Source organism: Canis lupus, chromosome 20 (assembly GCF_003254725.2).
Source record: "Canis lupus dingo isolate Sandy chromosome 20, ASM325472v2, whole genome shotgun sequence".
Classification (NCBI taxonomy): Eukaryota; Metazoa; Chordata; class Mammalia; order Carnivora; family Canidae; genus Canis; species Canis lupus.
Genome location: NC_064262.1, coordinates 14,400,122 through 14,417,644, shown reverse-complemented (window position 1 = coordinate 14,417,644; position 17,523 = coordinate 14,400,122).

The window sequence follows — 17,523 nt, the reverse complement described above, 5'->3', positions numbered from 1 at the left end:
AGACATAGGCAGAGGGAGAAGCAGGCTCCATGCACCGGGAGCCCGACGTGGGATTCGATCCCGGGTCTCCAGGATCGCGCCCTGGGTCAAAGGCAGGCACCAAACCGCTGCGCCACCCAGGGATCCCTCTTTCACGGTGTTTTAAAGCACTGGTTCAGGGCCTTCTCTCATCATCAGTGGACACAGGGGAGTGACTGGGGACTCGAAGCTGGGGTGCCCATTTGGGAAAGAGGGGCGGGGGTACACATATCCTACTTCTCAGCTCCAGGCCCTCTGGCCCACCCAGGTTCTTCTGAAGGTCAGCCTTTAATCATCGCTTAATTAAAAATGGTAACAGATGGAACAGCACCCTTTTTCTGTTGGCTCACAGTGCAGCAGGGAGGTTCCTCAACCTCACCTTCCCTTCCCTGCCTTCATGTGCCCTTGAGTCTCCAACTGTGGAAGGCCAGTTTGGACATTGCCTTGCAGATTTAGCAGCAGCTGTCAGCCAAGGGGCGCCAGCCCTAGAGTCTGCTGGCCCCAGGTGCTTGAACAGGGCAGTGGGAAGGCCAGAGTCCCAGCCCAAGAACTTGGCCCACTGGCTGGAAGGTGAGGCCTGGGTCACCCAAGTGACAGTGGCAGGTTTGTGTCCCCTCCTTCCACCTTTCTCTTTGGGCACCCAGCAGGCTGGAGACCTGGCGTTGGGCTGGCAGAATGGGCTGCCTCCCTGCTACTGGGCTGTGCTCAAGAGATTTCCTCCCTCCCAACTGCCCATCCTGGCTGCCCTTCCTCCCTCCTGCTGTGTGTGCCATTTTCAAGAGCCAGTCTTGCATGGAGCAGGGTGGGTATTGGGCAGGGGTCACAGCTTACATACACTTTATTCTCCCAGCAAGAGGGCCAGCCACCAGGGCGGTGAAGCAGGTGAAACCTGACCTGGGGGAGCCTCTCTGCTGCCCTGTGAGCCGGCAATAAAAGGGTGCTATTTCATCCATCACCATTTTTAATTAAGCGATTAATCCATTAATATTGGAACTGCATACACCTTCCAGTTCTTTACTCTTTGGCATAGAAGCACATGCAAGTAACAGATTTACCTTGTTCCAAGAGTCTTTTCCCACTTCCATATATATGGCAGCTTGCTCCTCCACTGGTAAGAAGTAAAATACTAGTGACCACCCAGCTAGAGTTAGGAGGATCTGTTTTGTCTTTTGTGATAGTTTGAGTTTTTGAATTCGTTGGTGACATTTGGAAATTGAAAAGTACACATGTGAGTATTGATTTCTATTCAAAAAACAGGAAGGTTTGGCAGCTGTTGGTGGGATTCAGGTATGGGAATAGTTGTCTTGTAGGAAGTGGCAGCTGCCCATTTAGATGGGCAGCCCCTGTTGGTCAGAGACCCCAAACAGCCAGTGTGTTACCTCCCCAGATCTGGCTAGCACTGTGTTTGCAACCTCTTGTATGTGTAGACAGAATGACACCACATGGCACCACATCCTGGTGTGCCCGGGCAGCCCAGGCACGTGTCTGGTGTTATTACAGTACTTATTACCAGAGCACCTTCTGCTCTCCTATCCACTGTCCATGAATTATATGCCTCACAAAGATGCTCCGAGCACTGTGCCAGGCCGTGAGGGGTTCTACCCTCAAGGCTTCATGTTCACTTAGGCTTCCCTTGACCATAAAGGATCAGAGTTAGGGATCTTTCAATCCTTTGTAGTTCTGTGATTCATTCACAAAGGGGATCATTTTCACGTAGTTCTTTGAGCTGTTCTCATGGTGCTGTCATTACCTTTAAAATCTTTAGAATAAAGTCATGGTAATTCTCTTATTTCTAGTCTCCAGAAACCGCAAATACTCTCCTAAACTTGTCCAAATGGAGAATCTTTTAAAATTTTTTGGCAACCTATCTATCAGGAAAAAACACAATATATCCAGCAAGACATCCTTTCTTCCAGTCTGCTTCTCACCTTCAAGTGCTGGGTCTGGCAGCCACTGCCTCTAAATGAGTGTCTCGGTGTCTGTGATCCTGTAAATCCCAGGGTTCTAAGGGAATGAAAGATGGATCTTGTCTGCTTTATGCAGACCTGCAGGGGAGAGAACAGGGAAACCTGCTCTGTGAGCAAGCATAAAAACTAGATGTGGTGAGGATATTTCATAGCCCTTTCAAAATGTTGACAATTTTATTAACTACTCACTTTCATATTTCAGTAATATTGGTGAATAATTTGGGATTTGAAAAAAAATGCCTTTATATACGTCTTTCACTGCTTTCATAATATTTTCAGGTACACCAGAGCCTATTCAAGTCTCAGGCATGTTGGGTTATTTGCAAGAATGATTATTTGTGACGATACTTAATGTGGCAATTTACTGAGACTTCTTGCAATCACATCCATCTCTTATTTGACAGGGAAAGTAGGGAAGATTTTGCAAGATAGTAAAATGGTGAACAATTTATGTTTTTAAACTTGTGTACAAAACCATTTCATGATTTGCTTTCTAGCTTTTCCTGATTCCACAGGGTGTTTGCACCGTAGCGAGGAAGCAAAGGAGTAGAGTACAAGGAGAAGAACACAAGGCGAGGGGGAAGGAGTCCCAGATTCCACCCTTGCCTTGTTTCCCATGGTGACCTGGGCTCACAGCTAGGTCGTTTCAGTGTCTTCTCTCTTGGCCAAGGGTTTACAATGGCCAGGAAGTGGGAGGTTTTACCACAGTAAAAAACTCTCAGCACCTTAACACAACAAGGGTATTTTTTTGCTCAAATCAAGTCTGCACTGGGTGTGGTAACCCTGGAGACAGAACCCCAGTGCAGGCTGCTTCAATCTAGGGCACTCCCATATCAGCACCTCCTTCTGGAGGACTGCTTCGGCCTGCGAGTGACACACACCACCTCCCTCTTATTTTAATGGCCAACGTGCATCCGAGGGCCGAGCCTGACTTCAAGGAGTCAGGAAAGAATATTATTTATTCTGTATTTTGGTTCCATTAGTAACTTCTACCACAGGGTGGAACTCTATCAGAGGTCTTCTCTGTGTGCACTTGGATGTATATATGAATACGTCTATTTGTATACACATGTTCACATGTGTGTTCATAAATATACATGTTTCAAAATACTTCACTCAAACAGAGTTTCACACGGATGCATAAACAACTATAATGAAGGAAACTGGAACGGTTGAGGTTGATGCTTTTAACTATCCTCATCTTTCTACACTTGCAGGGGAACAAAGTTCCATGATCCCTGGATGTTCTAAAATGCTGTGATGCCATCCAATGGCCTGGAACTGAATAATTTCATATGCCACTGGCTTGAAAATAAGAGACCAGCACAATGACCAAGTTCAGATGTAACTAGAATAATGTATCTCATCATATCTGTATGGGAGAAAGTCCAGCAACTTACGAGAGAAATTAGAAGAGAGGCAGAAAGCCAATTAAATTAGGGTTTGAATAAATATAATTCAAAATGCATGAATTCAGTTGGGGTTCCCCAATGCTAGGACTTGTATCCTTAGCTGCAACTGACATCAGTTTATCATTTATATTATGAGACAGTAGGAAAATTTATAACCTAGGTGTTCATTGGGAAAATACCTCACATTAAGTTATTAATAGATATCTGAGTAATGTGACTTTCAATTAATTAAAAATAGAAAGATAGATAAAAGAGAGTCTCATAATGTGCTCAGTAGAGGAGCTAACTGGAGGGCCAGGAAGACAAAAAAAGGCTAAGGTGCTTTGAAAGCCAGTGCCAGAGCCGAGAAATGAATCCAGGTATGTTTAGAGAGAACAATCACATGAAGACTCTAGACTCTATACTGCCTGGCTATTCTTCAACTTAAGTTAACCATTGTACTCACTGTGTGTGTTTTATGGGCCAAATGTTGTTATAAGAACTGAGGAGGGACACCTGGGGGGCTCAGTGATTGAGCATCTGCCTTGGGCTCAGGGCATGATCCCGGGTCCCGGGATTGAGTCCCACATCGGGCTCCCTGCATGGAGCCTGCTTCTCCTCCCTCTGCCCATGTCTCTGCCTCTCTCTGTGTGTCTCTTATGAATAAATAAATAAACTCTTAAAAAAAAAAGTAAAAAAGAACTGAGGAAACTGCCAGGAAAAAGAAAAACCCCAGAAGTGCCTGTCCTTACAGAGTTTACATTCCACTGGGAGAAAGAGAGTAATGAGCTAGCAGAGAAAAAAGATGACTAAAATAGAATCTCTCTCCTTGGCTGGGTTATAGTGTGAAGGTGGCGGCTAGGGAAGTGGGCCTATAAACAACATAGCAGGGTATCCAGGGCAGTGGGCCACATTATATGCTTTGTTTCATTTTGTTTTTTATGACAGGTGAACCATGATGGTTCCCGGAGAAGAAGGGGACACATTTCTCTCTAAGAAGTGAAGGGACTGGGACACCTGGGTGGCTCAGTGGTTGAGCATCTGCCTTCAGCTCAGGGCGTGATCCTGGGATCCTGGGATTGAGTCCTGCAATAGGCTCCCCATAGTGAGCGTGTTTCTTTCTCTGCCTGTGTCTCTGCCTCTATGTGTCTCTCATGATAAATACATAATCTTTTTTTAAAAAAAGTATAGGGACCTTCTTAGAGGCAAAGGACTGAGTCTCGGCCACTTTGTCTCAATGGTTGCATCCAGCACTGACACAGGGCTAGTTAGTGGGGCAGCAGCAACACATGGAGTCCCCTCTTCCAACTGCCCAAGTTTCAACAATGACATCAGAGCTCTTCATCTGGCTGCAGCAATAGCCACAATGTGGACAAAGAGCAGTTGGTAAGCCTTATATTATATGCATCTTAGACATGAAACACACGGAGGAGGTTTATCACTCATTTTCCTTCATAAGAATTACTTACAGATTTATAGTAGCTATCCAAGAACTTAATCAAAATTCAAGACCCCAAAATAAGGATCTCATGACCTAAAAGGATTCAACCCTAGTCCTTACTCCTAGAATTCAAACCCATGGAAATAATTCAATGAACAGATAAAAATTTGTGCACAAGGTATTCTTTTTTTTTTTTTTTTAAGATTTTATTTATTCATGAGAGACACAGAGAGAGAGAGGCAGAGACACAGGCAGAGGGAGAAGCAGGCTCTATGCAGGGATCCCAGCGTGGGACTCGATCCCAGGATTCTGGGATCATGCCCTGAGGCAAAGGCAGGGGCTCAACCGCTGAGCGACCTAGGTGTCCCAATGCACAAAGTATTTTTGTTGGCATTATTTAAGATATGGAAGGTTGAGACAAACAAAATGTCCAATATTTTGTGAGTGATCAGCTATTTTCCCATTAAAATATTTTCTGCTTAAGTGAGCCAGAGTCAGTTTCTGACAGGTGTACAGAAAGAAAGGCACAAACAAAACAATGTGCAGCCTAAATAATGAAATATTCTGAAAGGGTGGTTACCTTTGGATACTGGGATTTTTTTCCCTTCCTGGCTTCTAAGACGTTTCTATTTTTTCAATAGGTCATAATTCTAAGTAACTTATCAGTAAATTAAAATATAGGTAATTACTTTAATAACTTTTTTTTACAGATTTATTTATTTATTCATTAGAGACACACATACACAGAGGCAGAGACACAGGCAGAGGGAGAAGCAGGCTCTTTGCAGGGAACCCGACATGGGACTCGATCCTAGGACCCCGGGATCATGCCCCGAGCTGAAGGCAGACACTCAACCGCTGAGCCACCCAGGAGTCCCTAATAATAACTTTAATTAAAAAAATTAAGAGCATATTTTTTTTTTTCAGAGAAGTCATAGGAGTATCTGAGATGAGATGCATAAGCCATGGTGTGGCAAAAGCTCTGTAGAACTTCCTGCCATGGGAGGTAGCATATAAAGAATTACCTTAATAGATAGAATTCTAAACTGAGCCTGAGATTCATGCCTATCTGGACAGAAGCATATGAACTCACTCAGAGTGTACCAGAGCTTGGAGTCAGTTTCATGCTCTTGAGATTACCACTGTTTTAATATGAATTTCCTATATGGTAGGGATTGTTGGCAGCCTGACAAAACACTTCCTCTAAATGAGGAGACTTATTCTGGTCCTGTCACTCAGGAATGAGCAAACATTTGTTAAACATTTACTCTGATCCAAAATCAATCCATGTGCTTTGCATGTGTCCTTTCATTGAATTTACAGCAATATTGAGAGGTACATGCTATCATTTCTATTTTTTTGTGATAACTCACTTTTTTTCCCTATGAAAGGTTCAAGATGAATGCTTTTCTATGTCACAACTAGCTTTCATTTTCTAGAAATCTGTAAATTCAGGTAACCATAAACCTTAGCTCATTGTGTGCTCCTTAACCTTTGTCCTACCCTCTTCGTCCCTGGATTTCTAGTTTCTGGATCTACCTCCAGATTCATGCTCTGACATACATTTTTAGTGTTATTCTTGATTCTTGCAGTGCTGTGTGACACTCCTTGGCTTCCTCCAAGAAAGATGAAAAGAGAACCACATCAAGGGGACTAGGAGATGAAGAATGCATGCTGGTTTCACTTGGAGCGTAGTATCTTTGAGTAGAGCTTGAGTCCACTGTAGGTTGCAAGGCTTTTCCTGCATAGATTATAAATGGATCTGAGAATGTAAGTCTTTTTATTGTTTGTTTGCAGATAGTAGACACAAGCCCATAGATTTTCACATTGATACACAACTAAGGACTATTTATTAATAACATTAAAACATACAGGTAACTAAAACTTGGTTCTCATAAATTAAAATTAAGGCATTAGTAGAGTTTGCTAAAACCTCCATTTTATATTCTGTCAATAAGTCTGGCAGCCACCCAGTGCTTTGGCAATATTGCAAAGCTTTTACTGAGAACACGTAAGCACGAGAAGCGAAGGGACTCCCACGACCTTCTGGAAGGATGCTGTGTTAGATGTATAGCATCAGTGCTGCTTTCAATTGGATTGGTTTTGGGTTGTTGCTCTTTTTATTGCATTAATTTAGTTGAGAAATTATGTTGGGATTTGCTTTTGTTGATCACTGTGTTGGCTGACATGCATTTTCAGAGATTTTATTGTTATGAGCTCACTCCAATACTTAGCCATCACAGAATTCTTTTGCTTTAGAAAGCTGGCATGCACAGGATGTGTGGAGGTAGGTTTTTCACTCTGCTCTAATGAGTCAAGATCTAAAAAGTCAGACAGCCACTGATTTATAGCTCAGCCTGATCTTCTTTATATTTTATCACACGGCCGTCTTCCTGTTGGCAGGAGTCTCTCAGTGCTGGCTGAAGATGCTTGGGTAGTCACCATATTCTAATCAAGAAAACTGATGGTGCTGCTTTAAATTTATATCATGCCTGTCCCTAGAAAAGTAGGGTATCCTGGGATTAACCAGGCCTGCACCACAAGCTCTGTCTGTGCCAGGCTTGGGCTTGAAAGAACAGAATGGTGAAGCTCTTATTATTCTGAAACACTCAAGCGTAAATCTTGCTGATGATAGAGTTTGGCCCAGTGCCTTGGGCAGTGATATAATTGAAGAATACAAAGAGCAATAACCCCTTTCCTGCAAAAAGTATTTCCTACTTCACTCAGCTCAAGTATCTCTTTATCTAGAAATCTTTTCTGATGTCTCCAAGCAACTATGGCACTTGTCACTTTACTTTGAAATTTTATTTTTACGTATTCCATTGCCCAACCCTGAGGAATGTCTTACGCACCTGCGTATGCTCAGCAAACAACCCAGGGAGAGGAGGGGAGTTAATAAAAAACTGTTGGACTGAATTCAACTTAGAAAACAATGTGGCAAATAGAAAAGGCCAGCCTATGTCTACCCAGTCATGGCATATGCTATTGGAGTGGTGGCTTACAGAGAGAACCCAACCATATTTAAAAGTGGTATAGACCTCCAGAGTCCAAATTAGAATAGATGAACTATTGGGACTTCATCAAGATAAGAAGCTTTTGCACAGCAAAGGATACAGTCAACAAAACTAAAAGACAACCTACAGAATGGGAGAAGATATTTGCAAATGACGTATCAGATAAAGGGCTAGTTTCCAAGATCTATAAAGAACTTCTTAAACTCAACACCAAAGAAACAAACAATCCAATCATGAAATGGGCAAAAGACATGAACAGAAATCTCACAGAGGAAGACATAGACATGGCCAACATGCATATGAGAAAATGCTCTGCATCACTTGCCATCAGGGAAATACAAATCAAAACCACAATGAGATACCACCTCACACCAGTGAGAATGGGGAAAATTAACAAGGCAGGAAACCACAAATGTTGGAGAGGATGTGGAGAAAAGGGAACCCTCTTACACTGTTGGTGGGAATGTGAACTGGTGCAGCCACTCTGGAAAACTGTGTGGAGGTTCCTCAAAGAGTTAAAAATAGACCTGCCCTACGACCCAGCAATTGCACTGTTGGGGATTTACCCCAAAGATTCAGATGCAATGAAACGCCGGGACACCTGCACCCCGATGTTTCTAGCAGCAATGTCCACAATAGCCAAACTGTGGAAGGAGCCTCGGTGTCCATCGAAAGATGAGTGGATAAAGAAGATGTGGTTTATGTATACAGTGGAATACTACCAGCCATTAGAAATGACAAATATCCACCATTTGCTTCAACGTGGATGGAACTGGAGGGTATTATGCTGAGTGAAGGAAGTCAATCGGAGAAGGACAAACAGTGTATGTTCTCATTCATTTGGGGAATATAAATAATAGTGAAAGGGAATATAAGGGAAGGGAGAAGAAAGGGGTAAGAAATATCAGAAAGGGAGACAGAACATAAAGACTCCTAACTCTGGGAAACAAACTAGGGGTGGTGGAAGGGGAGGAGGGCGGGGGGTGGGGGTGAATGGGTGACGGGCATTGGGGGGGGCACTTGACAGGATGAGCACTGGGTGTTATTCTGTATGTTGGCAAATTGAACACCAATAAAAAATTAATTTATTAAAAAATAATAATAAAAATAAAAAAAGAAAATAAAAACAAATTAGAATAGAAGGGGGAACAATGAAGATAATAATGGCAAAATTTTCTTTATCTGAGTGCTTTCCATCTGACAGGCTGTGGGAGAGAGACTTCCCATCCATTATTTCCATTAATCCTCCCAACAGCCCTGAAGGGAGACATTAGTAAATCTACTAGAAGGGAGCTAGAGTTGAAGTTCTATGTCTAAGTCCACACAGCATGGAAGTAACAGAGTGGGGAATTCAAACCCAGGCCAGTCTGTCTCCAAAAAGAATTCACTCACTACTGCTGAAGACAATGGGATGTAATATTTGACAACAGGAGGGGCAGGCAATGTGGGAGGATGTGAAGAGCAGGGGTAGGGAAAAGTTACGGTGTAAACTTTGGCAAATATAAGGGGCATTTCTTCCCTAGAAATGGTAGGAAAGGAAGAATTATGATGTGGGGTTTGGAGCATATGCTAGGCTGTGTAATAAACCTCTAAAGATGTCCACATCCTTCTCCTAGAACCTGTGAATATATAAATGGAAAACGGGACTTTGCAGATGTGTTCAATTAAGGATCTTGAGATGGAAAATTATCCTGACTACCTGGATGGCTCAGTATAATCACCTATGGTCTTTATAAGAAGGATGCATGAGGTCAGAGTCAGAGAAGGAGACATGACAACAGAAGCAGAGAACCAGTGAGGTGGTAGCCCATGCATGCAATGGCTGGCAAAAGCTGGGGAAGGCAAGGAAACAAATTCTCCCCTTGAACCTCTAGAAGGAATACAGTCCTTCTAAAACTTTGATTTCAGCTTAGAGACATTCTGGACTTCTGACTTCTAAAACTGTAAGATAGTTATACTTGTTTCATTTTAAGCCATGGAGCTTGTGGGAATTTGGCATAGTGGGGAAAGGAAACTAATGCAGGGCCCAATGTGAAGATACAAAGGTCTTGGAGTGGAGGGGAGATTTCTGAAAGCAGGTAGGTTTAAGGGGTGAAAATGGAATAGGGTGTGGGGCCAAGGCAGTGCCATTCAAGGTGGGCTCAGGACACCTGGAGAACTTGCTAAAATGAATATCCTCAGGCCCCACCATAGAACTTCACCGTGCAACTGCTCATGCAGTCACCCTCATGGCTTCATGTGTACTGTCATCAGAAGAGTGACAATCAAGTATACCCTACTCAAATAGATAAAGAAGTGAAAGCAGCTGACATGAGAATATGAATGTGCCCTGGCCTTTGTGGGGGGAAAAATTCAAACCAGATGTAGAATAAACAGGTTGCTTGATGTACCCTACCAGCTGTGATCATGGATGTTAATGACTCCTTCATGACATCCTTCTCAAATGGTGACCATGTTCCAGTACATTGTTAGGTGCTGTGGACACATGATGGTAAGGGATACAGGCATGCCTATCATCTCCTAGAACCTACAGTCTAGTGGGAAAAATAGACAAAGCTTAAATAGACATGAGAGTATTATATCATAAATGACGGATGACATAAAGAGAAAATCCAGGTAGCTATAAGCCTCTAACTAGAGGACCTCACCTGTTTGGAAAGGGAAATCAAAGAAGTTTCCCTCAGGAAATGATATCTGAAGATAAGAGTCAACTAGGGGAAAGAGGTGTATGTGGGGAACAGGAGAGAAAAGCAGAAAGAGCATGTGCAAGAGCCCTGAGTCAGAAGGAACCTAGTAGGATAGAGGTCAGGGGGTGAAGGTGTAATTGGCTGAAGTCAGGCTATAGGGAAAGCAGTGCCTGGTACACAGAGTTAAGAATTTTAATCTTCCCCATCACAATGAGTCATGTGATCAGGTTTGGCATTTGGCTGCAGGGTGGAGATTCAGCTGAGCTGGGGGGATGGACGAGCACACACTGGGTAGGAGGCAGTGGCAGTACCTACCATCCTGCCTGAGATCCAGAGGGTGCCCAATAAATGTTAGCTTCCACTTTTAATTTCACAGTACTGCCATGCTGGTCTGTCTTTTACCGAAAGTCAGATTTGCAGCTGACTCTACACTTCAACTTGAGAATAAATGAATAAATGAGTTCTCTTATTTTTCTCCAAATTTCTGGCAGATCAGCACACTGAGGCTGTGTCTGTGAGTGAGGAAAGCAAAATTGCTGTGCTCCATATGTAGGTGGCTCAAATTCATACAAACAATTGTATGCAGCCAACATGAGAGAGTTTTCCTGTTGGTTACAGCTTTAAGAGCAGCCTGGTCTTGAGTTTTGATTGTAGAGAAGAGAAAGAAGGACTGTCCTCACCCAAACACAATTACTGTCTGTTAGAACAAAGTACAGAAATCCAAGCAACTGTCAGTAATGTAATTTTAAACAAATCCATCAGTAGAATCTGTGGTTTTTCACCACAAGGACAAGGATTCCTAAAAGACCAACTAGAGGAAAATAAAGATAGTAGAAGGTAAAGAAAGAAAGGTATTGATGCCATCTGCCATATTTTTATGAGCTAATATGACCGGAAAATATTGATTACTGTAAAAGTTCCCTTCAGCCAGGAGACCTGCTATTAATTTTCATGTCTCATTTACCATAATCTTTTATAGCTTTTTTACAGTAAATCCTCTTTATTTTTGAATTTGAGTATGAAGATAAAAATGAATTAGATTGATCTGAATTGTTACCTACCCTATCTGGCACCTCCCGGCAGTGTGCCCTTGGCAGGTTATGTAAACTCTCTTGCCTTTATTTCATCTTTCAAGTGGGAATAGTGAGAGTTCTCAGGTAAAGGCCATTTCGAGAGGAGCTATGATAACGTGGTGAAGCTTTAAAACAGGCCAGAATGTGGTAGGCACCTCCTCAAAGGTTAGCTCTTATTAACTTCTAGGCATCACTCAAACCTACACCCAAACACACTGTCGGATATGCATTTTCCCTCCCTCTTGCTCTTTTGTTTGTTCTTCTGTTCTCTTGCTAGGTATCAAGCTATAGCCTCTGAGCTCCAACCCCAGGCTCTGCTTTATCAGTTGCCAGTAGGGTGTACTCCAGGGATACCGCAAGGCGGGAGGAGGGGACTTTTTCCTCTTTCTGTGGTCTCCATGATCCTAACTCCAAGCTAGCTACTCATGCTTCATTGCAGCAGCATCAGATTGTTTCTGCTGGGGCAATCAAATTCAGTTTGTAACTTTCCCAGCATTTACACAAGAGCCTGAAGGTCTCCCTCTTAGAGACTCTAGTACCAGCTGACTTCACCAGGCTCTGAGTTTAATGTTGTTATCCTTTCCAATTGTTGCTCCAGTTCCTGGGAGTTAGCCATTTCCTGCACTTGCTGCCTTCATGATGCCTTAGTATTTTCTTTTTGCCTTTTTAGTTATCCAGTTAACTGGTTTTGTATCTAGTTAATAATTCTATATCATTAAACCTTCTCTTTCCAAATAACTGAAATGGGTCACATATATCTTGATTCAACGCTGACAGAAACACTCTTGTGTCTTTTGATGAACACAAGTTCTTACTTTAAATATAATCCACCTTATCAAAAACTTGTACAAATAAAAGAAAAAAAGGCAATCCAAATGAAAAATGAGCAAGAGGTTTGAACAGGTAATTCCCAAAAGATATCTGAATGCCCAATAAACATAAGAAAGTAGTAGGCTTCCTTAGTAATCTAGGGAAATGCAAATTAAAACTCTAATGAAATAGCTACAAGACTGATTATATTAAATATACTGAAAATACCAAACGTTGATGAGAATATGTAGCATTGGGAACACTTTAGTACTACAGGCATGAGTTTAAGTTGATTAGTAAGCCACTTTGGAAAGCTGTTTGGAAGTACTACAATAAAGGTCACCATAAATGTACCATATGACTCAGCAATTACAATTCTAGGTATATTTCCAGGAGAAATGCATGCAGGAATGTCCATAGAAGCATTTTACCTAATAATTCCAGTCTGTAAGCAAAACAGATATCCTACAGGGTGGATTTGTAGATAGAATGGATAAAGAAACTAAAGGATATTTACAGATACAAAAATGAACAAGTTCTAGCTACTCCAGAATGTGGATAATAACTACAAAAATATTGTTGAGCAAAAGAAGCCAGACATTAAACAATAAATATAACATGATTTTATCTATATAAACTTGAGGAATTGACAAATGAGGCTGGTGTGGGAAGTCAGGATAATTTTCATCCTTGGGGGCTGATATCAGGGGTACTGATTGGGGAGGACATGGGGGTTTCTGTGCTGGTAATGTTTTATTTCTTGACCTGGGTGATGGTTTTCATGGATGTAATTATTCCATCCACTGTGTGTTGATTCACTGAACTGTGCATTGTGATTGATATACATGTGCCATACTTCAATAAAAAAGACTTAAAATATTTAAAGCCTAAGCATTTATTTTGAAAAATAGCCAGCATCTCCCTTACTTTACCTTTTTCTTCATAGCATTGTCTCTATCTTTGGTTTCTTGGGAATTTCCTGTGGATCTAAACACCAAAAAAGTTGGTTTGTGTTTGGTTGACACCACTGAGTATGGTGTCAGATACTGCCTACTAGGAAAACAACTCATTTAGGGCAGAATTTTGCTTGGTTTTGAATCTCCGGGATGGAGTTGTCTGACATGAGCAACTGCTCAGTAAATGTCTGCTGAATGAACGCTAGGGGATCTTTGCATAGAATGTTTCATTTCTATTCTCACAATTCTAATACAGTATCTTGCAGAGAGAAGACACTAAAACATATTTATTGACTGTATAAAAATGAATTCTGAAAGCATGATTATAGTTTAAAGTACATAGTGCCTCACTGGAAAATTAACTTCAAATTCTTCTGAGTTATTCAGCGAATTGTCACCAGTTTCCTAGGAAATGTATGTCACCATCCAAAGATATTTTCTGCCTTGTTTTTCTTTTTCTGCCAAAGTTTTTAGATACTCAAGAAACTCTTATTTGATTTTCTATTTTGTAGAAATCGTGAGTTGATATTCCAGAGCTAGCATGCTATGATAGAAATAGTGGTGGCTAGTCTTGCTCAACCATAGACCTGCTGGTTCATTCAGGTAAATTTTTGAACTATGCTTAGCTTTTTGGCTTCTCATGTTTAAAATGAAAATGTTGGAATTGTTAAGGATAGCAAATATGTATCCTACTAGTGATTATTCTTTACTTCTACCCATGGCAGACATTGCTAATCAATCACATTATATTTGTCTACTTAGCCCCATACCCAGCATCAGCATGGCATACTGGACCCATACCAATCAACTGTAATTGGCAAGTATACAAACCCTTGTTGTGAATTCTCAACCAGATGACACAAGTCTCTTTGAATTCTGAAGTACTATGGTCCTATGATCTATAAAAAGTAATATTCTTTTCAATGACTCCAAGGCACTGCATAATTTTAAAGTGCACTCAGAAATATCAAAAAAAGATTATATTTTATTACTCATAGTTTCAAAGTTAGGAGTATTTTATTGCATTATCAATCTTTGCAAATGAATAATCCACGGGTAGTGCTCATTTACTACAACTCTTCCTACCTATGCATTTCTAGGATGAGATTTGAAAAGAGCACAGGGACACCACAGAATACAAATACCCCCAATCTGAAATCCTCCTGTCCCTTCAGCATTAACAGTGAAATGAATTTTCCTAGAACAGTAGCACTTGGTGGGTAAGCATTCTCTGTGCCTATTCATTCAGAGAGTGAATTAGAGAAATCAGGAGTAAAGATGTGAGTAGTTGCCCTAGCAAAGACTAAGATTTGAAGTACTGGAATAATATTGTCAAATTAGGTTTACTACCAAAGTTGAGTTTATCTAATGGCTCTGGATGGACGTCTTTATCTCTCGTTAAATATATTAAGCTGAATGTCAGGGTAATCACTGACAGCCTGTTAACACAGTGTTATTTGGTGGAGGAAGAGAAAGTGAAGTCCGGTTTTCCCAAACATTTTGGCCATTAGGGGATCAGATATCTGGTGACTAATTAGTGTTTCTATCTAAATCTCCTTAAGGAAGTTTTGTCCTCGGCCTACTACACTGTCTTATTTATTCACCAAAAAGTTGGGATTACAAGCCCATTTTTTCTTTCTCTGTCAGAGCATAAGAATTCTGAACTCAGGAGGTACAATTTTCAGACTGACAGGCAAATGGTAGCAGGTGGGGCTGCAACTGAACATACATTTCATGAAGCTTTGAGGGTCTTCACAGTAAAGCATCATCTAAGTTTCACCAAGCAGAGGGCATAAGCACGAGCCTGGGAGTTGACAAATGGGGCTGAAATCCTGGCTCTGCCACTGGGATGCATCCCTCAACCTCTTGGGCCTGTTTCCATTTATACAATTCTGGGGATAGATTAGATGCTCCTAAGTTTTCTTCCACCTCTAGATGGTGACCATTAATGTTTGTTATGGAATCAAACCAGTGATAATATGCAAATTATCCAGATAATTTAGGTCAAGGTAGATTGCAGACCATTTAGAGATTCTACTTATTTTGAGATGTGTGTGCTTATTTTGTAGCTCCATTAGTTGATAGCTTACATGTCAGTTTTTATTTCTCAGCTGTCTCCTTCACCTGCTGCCTCCAAAAATCATGATCAACTTCTTGGTTTGAGTAGCAAGACCTCAAAATGTGATGTGACAGGTGACTTGCCAGGTAAGTTTATGCAATGCAGATTCTAGGACACTGTGATCTAAGTTTACTTTGCAATCCTGTTTTCCTTTCGATCATAAGGCCTTCTACTACAGAAATAAGAATACTTCAGGAGTATTCTACTTCAGTTTTGGGACAGTTCCTGATCTTTCAGTCTTGGTTTGGTTATCTGTGAAATGTAAGAGGAGGTCTGGGAAACCTCCAAGGTCTCCTTTTATTCTAGACTCTTACATATATCCAAATGCTGCTTATAGCCTTCAAGTTTCTCAGACCTAGATCACCTACCCCTCTGATTCAGTGCTGCACAACAGAGGCTACCTGCCTCAGAATGTCCTTTTATTATTTTCACTGGGTATGCCCACTGCAACTGGCTTAACCTGAGTGGCATTTGTTACAAATTATCAATCTAGTTTTTATATTGGTCATTCAGTATAAAATCCAGTGGTTTTCCTAGGGGTGTGGAAAAATTAACCTGACTGAATATACCTGACTGAGTATATTTATACACACATTTATACACACACATTGTATATATATATATTTTATTTTTACTTTTTTACTTTTCAAAGGGGTTTTTTGGAGATCAGTGTCAAAAAGTCTAAATTTGAGGATTCTTAAATTGGAATTGTTAAGGATATCAAATTATGCCCCGGGCTAAATGACCCTCAAGGATATGCTTATAGGAGGCCCTGGTTTGCCTATTCAGACTTCTGAATATTCCTTGTATTATTAGGGCATATTTGGTTTCTACTGCTGCCATAATAATTTACCACAAACTAGGCAGTTTAAACAATACAAATTAATTATCTTACAGTTCGAGTTGGGAGCCTGACTCAGGTCTGACTGGGCTGAAAAGAAGGCATTGGTATGGCTGCATTCCTTTCCAGAAACTCTGGAGAAGAATCTGTTACCTCGTCTTTTCCAGCTTTCAGAGGCTGTACACATTCCTTGGTTTATGCTCCCTTCCTCCATTTTTAAAGCCACCAATGTGCTCTCTGACTTCACCTTTCTGCAGTCACATGTCTCTCTCTAATCACAGCCAGGAAAGGTTCTTAGCTTCTGGATTTATGATTAGATTGCGTGCACCTGGATGAGCAGGATAATCTCCCTATCTCAAGGCCCATAACCTAATCTCATTTGCAAAGTCCCCCTTTCCATGTAAAATAGCATATTCACAGGTATGAGGATAAAAACATGAACATCTTTGAAGGAGCCATTATTCTGCTTCTCCTAATATAACTAATGGAGGCCTTTAGGAAAGTCTATTTTTTTTTTTTTTTTTTTTTTTTGCACCCAAGGATGTTAGGCATTTCAAACCTACAAAGCTTTGAAGTAATATGTATAGCCCAAAGGGCATTAGAGACCATCTGGTGAAATATCTCATTTTACAGATGAGGAAACTGGGGTTTAGGCATTTCAAGGTCACAGGTTGGATTGGTAGAGGAGATACATGTGGAATCCAGCTGTCCTCACTCACAGCCACTCCCTAGGGCCCCTCTGTATTCTCATTGCAAAGAAGCATTTTGTTTTTATAAAACCACTGATGGGGGTGGTGGTCTCTTTTCCACTTGGAAGAACAGTTTTGTATGAGAACAGAAATTTGTTAAAAGATTTGTAATGAAATGTCAAGATGGTTTGCCATTTTGCAAAAAATATCACTTTTAATCCCAAGTGACAAAATTATTCTGTTGCCAAAGGGAGATGGTATTTAAATAAAGGTCACATGAAATCAGGAGCAAACGCAACATTCGATGTATCAGAATTTTAAGGATACATTCAAGGAATCTTGGGACCTTGGAAATTTTACTCTTGATTACTCTGAATCCCTAAGATCTACATATTCATCATTCCATCCATCATTCCACCCACCCACTGTCCCACCCTACAAGTTACTTATTACATACCAGCCATGTACCAGGGCCACTTGAAATACAGTGGTGAAGAAGAGTCCCCACATTTACAGG